This window comes from Triturus cristatus, chromosome 3_1 (assembly GCF_964204655.1).
Source record: "Triturus cristatus chromosome 3_1, aTriCri1.1, whole genome shotgun sequence".
NCBI classification, from domain to species: Eukaryota; Metazoa; Chordata; class Amphibia; order Caudata; family Salamandridae; genus Triturus; species Triturus cristatus.
Genome location: NC_140583.1, coordinates 975,974,029 through 975,982,665, shown reverse-complemented (window position 1 = coordinate 975,982,665; position 8,637 = coordinate 975,974,029).

Below are 8,637 nucleotides of genomic sequence, written 5' to 3'. Positions count from 1 at the left end.
TTGCCTCTGAGCATCTACTAACAGTGTTTCTGTATTTACTCTCAGTCCTGTCTCTATCTCTTTTGTATGACTCATGTTCCCATTCTTCAAGCGCTTCATACTGCATAGGTCTAGGACTTGGTCTCAACTCGTTCATCTGATATCACAGATTCTCTAAATTCCTGGTATTGTACTCTGGAAATGCCAAATTTCTATTTCTTTCTGTATACTTCACCCAATTTTCCAACCATGTACACGAATGGTGACCCCTTTCCAATGACATAGAAGAAGCAGGCGTACCCTCTGGAGCTACAGGGATTCCCTCTCTAATGGGTATAAGCTCATCCTTTCTAAACAAAGTCTTCAACAATTTTAATACCTTCATTTTTGTCTCGATCGCTAAACCCTTATTCAAGTAACTCCTTTCGTACTTCTAGCGAATCAGATTTGTTCACACTGAACAATATCATGGCGACTCACACCAACCAACCAATAGCAGAACAACACTCTTGTGACGATTCACACTAGCTGACCAATGTCAGCGTGGCTCTCTGTGATGTGAGTATAATTCCTGCGACTGACCCTCCCTTTACAAAATTATCGTCAATAATTGAAAAGAACTTTGCAGAGAAACAAGATTAGAACATATAAGACAATTCAGCTTGTCTGCTCCACTAAAAGAAAGATAGATACAATTCTCTCTAGAAATTCTTCCTCTACTAGTAAAACCTCGACCAGCGCGATTCTACTCTAAATTAAGTGAAAAGTTTCGGGACTTCTCCAGATTCGCTTTCTAAAGGTACCCAAATAAATCTCCACTATACAAACGCCAAAGTTCCTTGTGCAATACTGACAATATAACCATTGCTCAGCACTGCATCAACAGTGGACAAAGCAGTTCTACTTAGTGTATACCACACTAAGACACGCCCTTGGGCGTCTCCCAGGATCTTAGGCCTACTTCGGCCATGCTAACTATATTCCTTAAGGTCAAACGGCAGATCACAACATGTAACAAAGGTACGTAAACAATATTAATAACAAATAATGATTTTGGTCTTAAATCAATTGTCAGTATAATCAATCTAGACAATCCATCCTAGCTTTGCTACCAAAAACTGATGCAGCGGAAACGTGGGGGAAACATTTATTCACCACACGTAACCTAATTAATAACCACTAGTCATTTCTCTTATGAAACTACATTTTGGCCCTTACCTATAACTGGTCCTTGATGAACCCTTTGAGAGATGTCAGGGAATGGCAACTGTTAAGATGGATAATACCCCCCTTATGAGGACCTACAACAAAGGGAATATACTATAGACAATCTATACATTGGAAGAGATGTGGTGCAGTGGCCAGGGTGGCTGATTCCGGAACACGGGGGGTTCACGGTTTGATCACTGGCAGCAGGTTAGCCCAGCACCTTGCAACTCTGGGCAATATCTCGCTTAATCTTCCCGATGGCCCCCAGCACTGGGACACCTCTCTGGAGGTAGCTGTGTGCTTTACAAATGCTGGTATTTCATTTCATTTATGAGTGCCTACAGCAAAGGGAATATTCTACAAGCAATCTATACATTGTATGTAAAAATCCCTTTAATCATGATTGTCAATAAATGACAGACTTGGTTTTACCTATCACTTAGTTTTATCTAATTCTTTGAAAACATGATAATGGTCATACAGTGATCATAGATCATCACACAAAGAAAGTAATTCACAATAACATCTCATTCAAACAAGCATGAGAGAGTGGATAGGAAGAGAGACAAAAGAGTATTGTAACAAGATCATTGCAATTTCAGAATAACATACAAACCTAAAGAAACTATAGCACAGCGTGCTATTAGTCTCAAGAGCTAACCCTCTGGCCATAAAGGATAGCTGGAGCAACCTCACAAAAGTATGAGGAACAAAGTTAAAGAGTCAGGATCAGACAGCTACAGCCATAGAAGAGCTTAAGAAAACAGCTCTCAGCTTACACAGAGGTGCTCACCCTCATCACGCCTGCCTGAGCCACACCGCGCCCAGAGAGAATTCTAACACTAATAATTATACCCAAAATGTTAAAGTCCATCCCTAATTTAGTAGCAAAGTCCAAGCAATTCACAGTTCTGATTGGTTCAGGAGCATAGGCTGTTCAGTCACACCACTTCCGTTGCACCTCATTCTCAAGAGTTCTTTGTTTAGAGCCATGCGGTCATCTTCGCCCTTCAGGAGACGAAACGACAATATTCTCCTTCCTAGGCTCGTGCTCATCTTCAGACGAATTGCAAAATTTACTTGAGCTGTTATCCACAAAACTAAACATTTCCCTGCACAGTAGGAAGTTCCGCACGATACGATACCCCAACCACATAGCCATCGACAAGAAAAACAACACAATAATCATAATGAAGGACAAATACATTGCTCTGCAGCAGCCTACGTTTAAAAAGAAAATTAATCCTAACAGTGGTTTGAGGCCTTCTCTGCAAAGCGTGCAGTTTCTCTAGGAGAAATAAACAAATTCAGTTACTTGTTCATATAAAACACTCCATTTCATTAATTCATTTTATTCTTCATATTATTCTAATATAAACGCAAACATTTGCAACGATTATATTGTCACTCGCTTAAAACTATTTTTGTCAATACATTTCATTCATGTTGCACATGAAAACTAAAACCTCTTTAACATTATTTCTCTGCTGTCTCTCATGCAGAAATCATTTGCGGGCTACAGGAACGATTTGTCATTTTCTTCCATGTTTCTCAATTCTCTTCCCAAATACCCAGTGTTAATATTTTCACAACTCGTGTTAATGATTTCACACATTTAGAGGTTTAATCCGAGCAGGTTTTATTTACGAAAATCCTGCTCCATCACGTGGTTAGGAATAAAAAAAATAAAGTCACGTACCTTGCTTGCTGAACGTCTGACATCCTCCTCGCTCCGGTCCCTCAGCTCCGATTGCTCCTGCTCCAGCCAATTTAATTAACTAATGCTGGTGCTACTCTCAGGCTGGAAACCAGCATGAGAGAAGTGCAAGGATTGGATGGAGTGGGCTGGCTGGATGCTCCTTCAGGACCTGGAGGCCTGTGCTTGGTCTCCACCCAGCTGTCGAAAACAGCTGGGTGGAGAGCTACAAAGAGCGCATGTCACTTTGGCTGGCGCAAGAAAGCCGGCCAAACTGACATGCGTACTTTGGAGCATCCAGATTCTTCCTCCAGGACTCTATGATGCCAAACCACAGTAGAGGAGGACACACTGCCATTTCTCCCTGCTGGGGGCAGGCTGGTGGCTGCAGCCGCGCTAGACGTGAAAAATAAAATGGCAATGAAATAATTTAATTGCATTTTATTTTTTCTCGTTTAGTCTGCCTTCAGCGGGTGGGTGGTCGACGCCAGGGCTTTAAGTGGGCCGGGTCCTGCTGGTGCTCAGGACCGGCAGTTCTGAAAAGCTGGTGCCGAGACAGGTCGCTATCCAGCTTTCCATTTTTGCCCTCACCCTCAGGGTGAAACAAATAATCTTAACTCTGCAGCAGTACCACCCTTCATTCATTTCCTTTGAGGTAACTTCAAAGAGATTCTTCATAGTCCTTTCACAGTCTCATTATTTCAGCACTGAATGAAGCATTTTCAAAACTATAAACAACGAAGCCATAGTTGTGGCTAATTTCTTATGCAACTAACAACCATTGGCAAAGCCAATAGTCCTGACTTGTTGCATGTTTAATGTTACTTGTTGAATTATATATCTGGATGCAATGATGAAACAACAAAATACCAGATGGGCAGCACACTATGTAAGCACAGATTTTTAGCTTAGGTCTTTTAAAGCCACGCCCTTAATTACATCATCACGTGCCTTTGAGAGACCCCCAGTGTTTTCATCCCACTTAAAGCACTGGGTGACACTCTCCCGCCCTCCTGCAGAAAACTCTGCTGATATAAATGCCAATAAAATATAATATAGTGTATCACAGCATGGCATAATGTGGCTGCTTTGCAGATGTACTAGGTATTACATTGTTATGAGTCAAATTAAAACATCAGAACATGAAGACCTTTGAGATCCAGCTCAGAAAAAAACATGAAAATCAAATGCCTGTGTATGTCCTTGAACCTGTCACGGGGATAGGATCTTTTTGGTACTTACAATCACAATGGTCCACACAGAACTCATTTGTAACCAATGGTCGAAGTGGGGGAAAAAAAGTAGGGGAACTGTGGGCGGAGAATCAGAGGGCGGGAATAACCCACGGAGTGGATCAGTGGGCGGAGCCAGAGGTGTGGCCAGAATGTACAAATATCCCAATTTTTAGTATCTGTTTGGCATTTCACTGCCCAGTTTAATCAACCAATGGATACACATAATTATTTAAGGTTATAATGAGTTATTGACATTAAAATACATTCACAAAGTGGGATATGCTTCTAATCACAGAATGTCCCAAATACGATAAAATGTGGAAGTACAAGCCATTTGTCTCCGAGCCATGGAGTTTCTGTCATCAGCACTTCTCCCTTTTTCCACAACAGCAGTTCAAACATGAATGGCAAAATATCCTAGTTTGCAAATGTTTTCTATATAATTATGGCTCGGCCATATTTGCCTCATAATGCAAGATCTGCTGCATGATTTGACCATTTAAACTAATAAATTGTTTGTAGCTCAAACGTATTAAAAGTTAATAAAAAATATGACTTGTATTGCCACGGAGTGCCTGGCCTATTGCAAAGGTTGACTGATCCCCTTTCTAACTGCTGCATTTGTATGTTACACTGATACTAATAAGGCAAAATCTTTCCAGAGACTTTTAGTATGTGTACACATGTCAAAATAATAAAATATCAGAAAATATACTGCATTACGCTGCAGCCTTTTTTAAATGCATATTTTAGTCAACACTGCGGCATAATTTTGTCCTCCTTTGCTGCATAATTAATTCCAGTGGCCCCACAGTAGGCAGCACATGTTAAAAGTGCTTGTGAATGAAGCAGAGGGACTGTGAAGTTTACAGCCTTAGCACTAGTGGTGCCCTGTGCATTAATGTTTGTTAGTGCCCCCCCAATTACCACCTCTGCCATGGATTCCATCACTACCACCCTTTAACAGTGCCCCTCAAGCCTCCATAACCACACTCTCTCTCAGATGCATTTAATTTTATTTACAGCGCCACTTATACCATATACCATTGTAGGGTGTCAGAGCACTTTACATCCCACACATTACACAGAGACAGTCAATATGTGTGTAAATCACTGTATAGAAAATGTTACATAAGACTAAGGACTACAAGGTGTAGGAGTCGCATGACACGCATACTAGTAGGCCGAATAGTTTAATAGTGATTGGTCTTGAGAAACACAAACTCAGAATTTAAAACGTAATACCATGGTTGGGGGTTCTCTTTAATAATCAGCTTTGACTTCTGTCCAAAAGAACACTTTTTGCAACATAAGGATAATCAAAGACTGGGGGAAAAAACATAACACACTAATTTATACCTTGCAGTTTGTATGCAGCTCTTAGATGACAGTTAATAGCTCACTGTTCTATGTTAGGATTTTAACTTATAAACTGCAAGTAACAAAAGGATCTCGCTGACAGAAGCAGTAACACACTGACCTATTTACATTATGTGGACTTTGTGATCTGCATGGTACATGTTCTTTGCAGCAGGCACATTAACCCTCTGAGTTACCTTTCCATGATTCAAAACTTTCATTAGACAAAATTCCGATCTCTCTCTAGGAAGAACATTAATCACCAGTCATCATGACATTTTTATAGTTGCCGAAAAATGCTGGAGGCTAGGAAGGAGGCAGCAAGCACTTTTAACCATAATATACTTGCAAACATAATGCCTCTACCCAAAGTCAGCACCCGGTGCGGTCACACCGTTTGCACCGCCCTAGAGCTGACCCTTCTCAAGGGTCCTGTGACCTCAGTGACAGAGTCACTGTTGTTCTACTGTGTGCTGCTTCATAGGCCTGCCCGCAAAACTGGAGATGAACTTCAGTATGGATTGTGGTGGACAAGCCTTGAAGGTTAACCCACACTTGCCACTGCTAGGTTCCACCTGCTGATGCTAAGACACCAGGGCTTTTAAGGTCTTATGAAGCCTTCTTAGGTCTAGCATGGGATTGTGTTCCCTCAGAAGAGTGGTCTGGTGGACTGGTCATTAAGGCTGAACCTGGTTCCCCAGTTCCAAATTCGGCAGCTCTGGGCATAGTGCCATATCCTCTCCCCCACTGAACACCAAGCTGCCCCACTGAGAAAAACTCACACTGCCTTCAACTACAACCCAATTGTTGCCAGCTATAAACACCTGGATGCGGTTCAATTTAAAATACGCACTAGACAAGAGCAATTTGCGGCTGACAAAAAAAAAGTAACAACATCCTGGAGAAAGCAAACACTCATAGGGAATGCAACATTTAGCAAACCATGTGAAATGTAAGCAGGAACAACATGGTTACCTTAACTCTTTTACACTCACTATTCAGAAATCAGTGAGTGCTTTTGCCTGAAAAGTTAAGGACATGACTACAGGGCCTAGAATGGACCCATTTCAATGGCCATTGCTTATATCCTTACAAATCGTATGGTAAAAAGACCACATCCTTGAACGCAGAGCCGTAGTACACATTTTGTTTTCCAATCCATGCATTGTAGAACCTCCAGGATTGGTGCACTAGTTCCAAGCCTAGGGTAAACAAAGGCAAGAAAACAAAAATAGCGCTTCACTGGCAAACTCTGTAAAAGTGGCGCTAATGTGTTTGGGTGTGAATAAAATCAATCTGGCCAGTTTGCTATCACTTGGTCTTACTTTGTTTACTTATTTTTCATATTTTTAATCTTTTATTACCGATGCTGCACTTTGGAATTAAAATGTCAGAAAAATACGACATTTCCTGCAAAAGAGTTTTTCTTTTTTGGATCCATTACACAGGGGAGCAAATAAAAGAAAGGAGAGGAAAGAGAGTGAAAACTTCGTCTTGAAGTCACGGTTTTCAGTAAGAGAAGAACTGCTAGACAGACAGAGAGGGAAGAAGGGAACAAGAAAAGAGGGGGGTGGGGGGGCAGCTGAAACGGCAGAGCCGAAGTGGACACTGTCTTTGTCTTCTCTGGGCAAGAAGTAAAAGACAGAGTCCTGCTACTTCTCTGCCGCCCGCACATCATGAACGCCAGGAACGCCCAGCTTTATTTATAGGCGATGGTGATTTATTGCGTCCTGGGACGCATTTTCAAAATAAAAAAGTAGGGGAACGGAAATCTTGGAATTAAAGAAGTAGGGGCACGCCGTGCCCTTCCGATCCCGCCCACTTCGACCACTGTTTGTAACAAAAATACCTGATGAGCACAGCAAAGTTACTGTAATTGAAATGTTATACCAAAATGATAATTTTATTCGCACAGTCTGTTCCAGTGAGTTTTTTTTCACATGGGTGTCACTTTGCACCAGAATTGTTCAATCTTCTATTTTAAGATGTAAATAAATCTGCTCCTTTCCCTGGAACCTAGTGTGGGAATATAATTATCATTTTGATATATCATATCAATTACAGTAATTTTGCTATTCTCATGCAGTATTTTTGTGGGAAATGATTTGTGTTTGAAACATTGTGATTGTGTCTATGTGTACTGTCCAGGTTCATGTGGACCTCTGGGTAGCTCTTGTCTGTAAAGCATGAAGATCTTTTTGATGGCAATAATGCCTCATAAGCTGAGCACTAGAATTGATAGGTAATTCAATGCGTTTAATGAATATTCTGATTGAGAACGCAGATAGAAAAGTCATGGAAACAGCTGAAGAGGTTGACAACCTTGAAAAGGAAATCGCAGATCTCAAAATGGAAGATGTAGCCAAAAAGAACTATGCAATCTTAGAAGAGGTCTTGGGTAAATTTGAGGAAGATATCAAAGCACGCAAAGCCAATAAACTTAAAAGGGATGAAAAGGATTATATTAATGGTCGGGTATTTACTTTTGCCAAAAAGTTTGACAATTTGGTCAAACAAGACCTACAGAGAGTAGGTAGCAAAACCTCACTTTCAAGTAACATAAGTGTTGTTTCATCTGGCACTGTTTCAAGTGTGAGTGACGAAGCTCAAAATGAAGGGGCAACTGGGGAGAGCCCAGGTGGTTCTTTTTTACGCGAAATTCAAAGAATCAGGATGGGCAACAAAGAGCCAAATATCCTACCCAGAGAAGAACGTCGAGGACCAAGAGAGGTTCCAGGGGGGGAATCAGGTCCAAGAATGAGAGAAGGGATGCACACTCGGTCATGGAACAGGGGCAAGTAGCAACTTCGACATCAAACCCTGGTATTCAAGTGATAAACCTTTCAAATTTAATCTTGTCACAGGACATGGTGTCTGTTTTGGGCAAGGGGATGGGTTTTTGCCCTACCCCTAAATGTGATTTGACAAATGTTAAAATAGACCTGTATAGATTTGTACGCAATTTAAAATTGAAGAAGTTTTTTGGTACAGATTCTACTAATAAACCCAATGCATCAAACATGACGTTGAGTGTGGGCAATCAATCTATTCAGAACATCAGAGACACTGTGTTACTTTTATCTATCACAGAGAATGATGAGGATCCTGTGACAATGGGACAAGTATTGGAGGAACTAGAACTTAGCACTGATGCTAGTA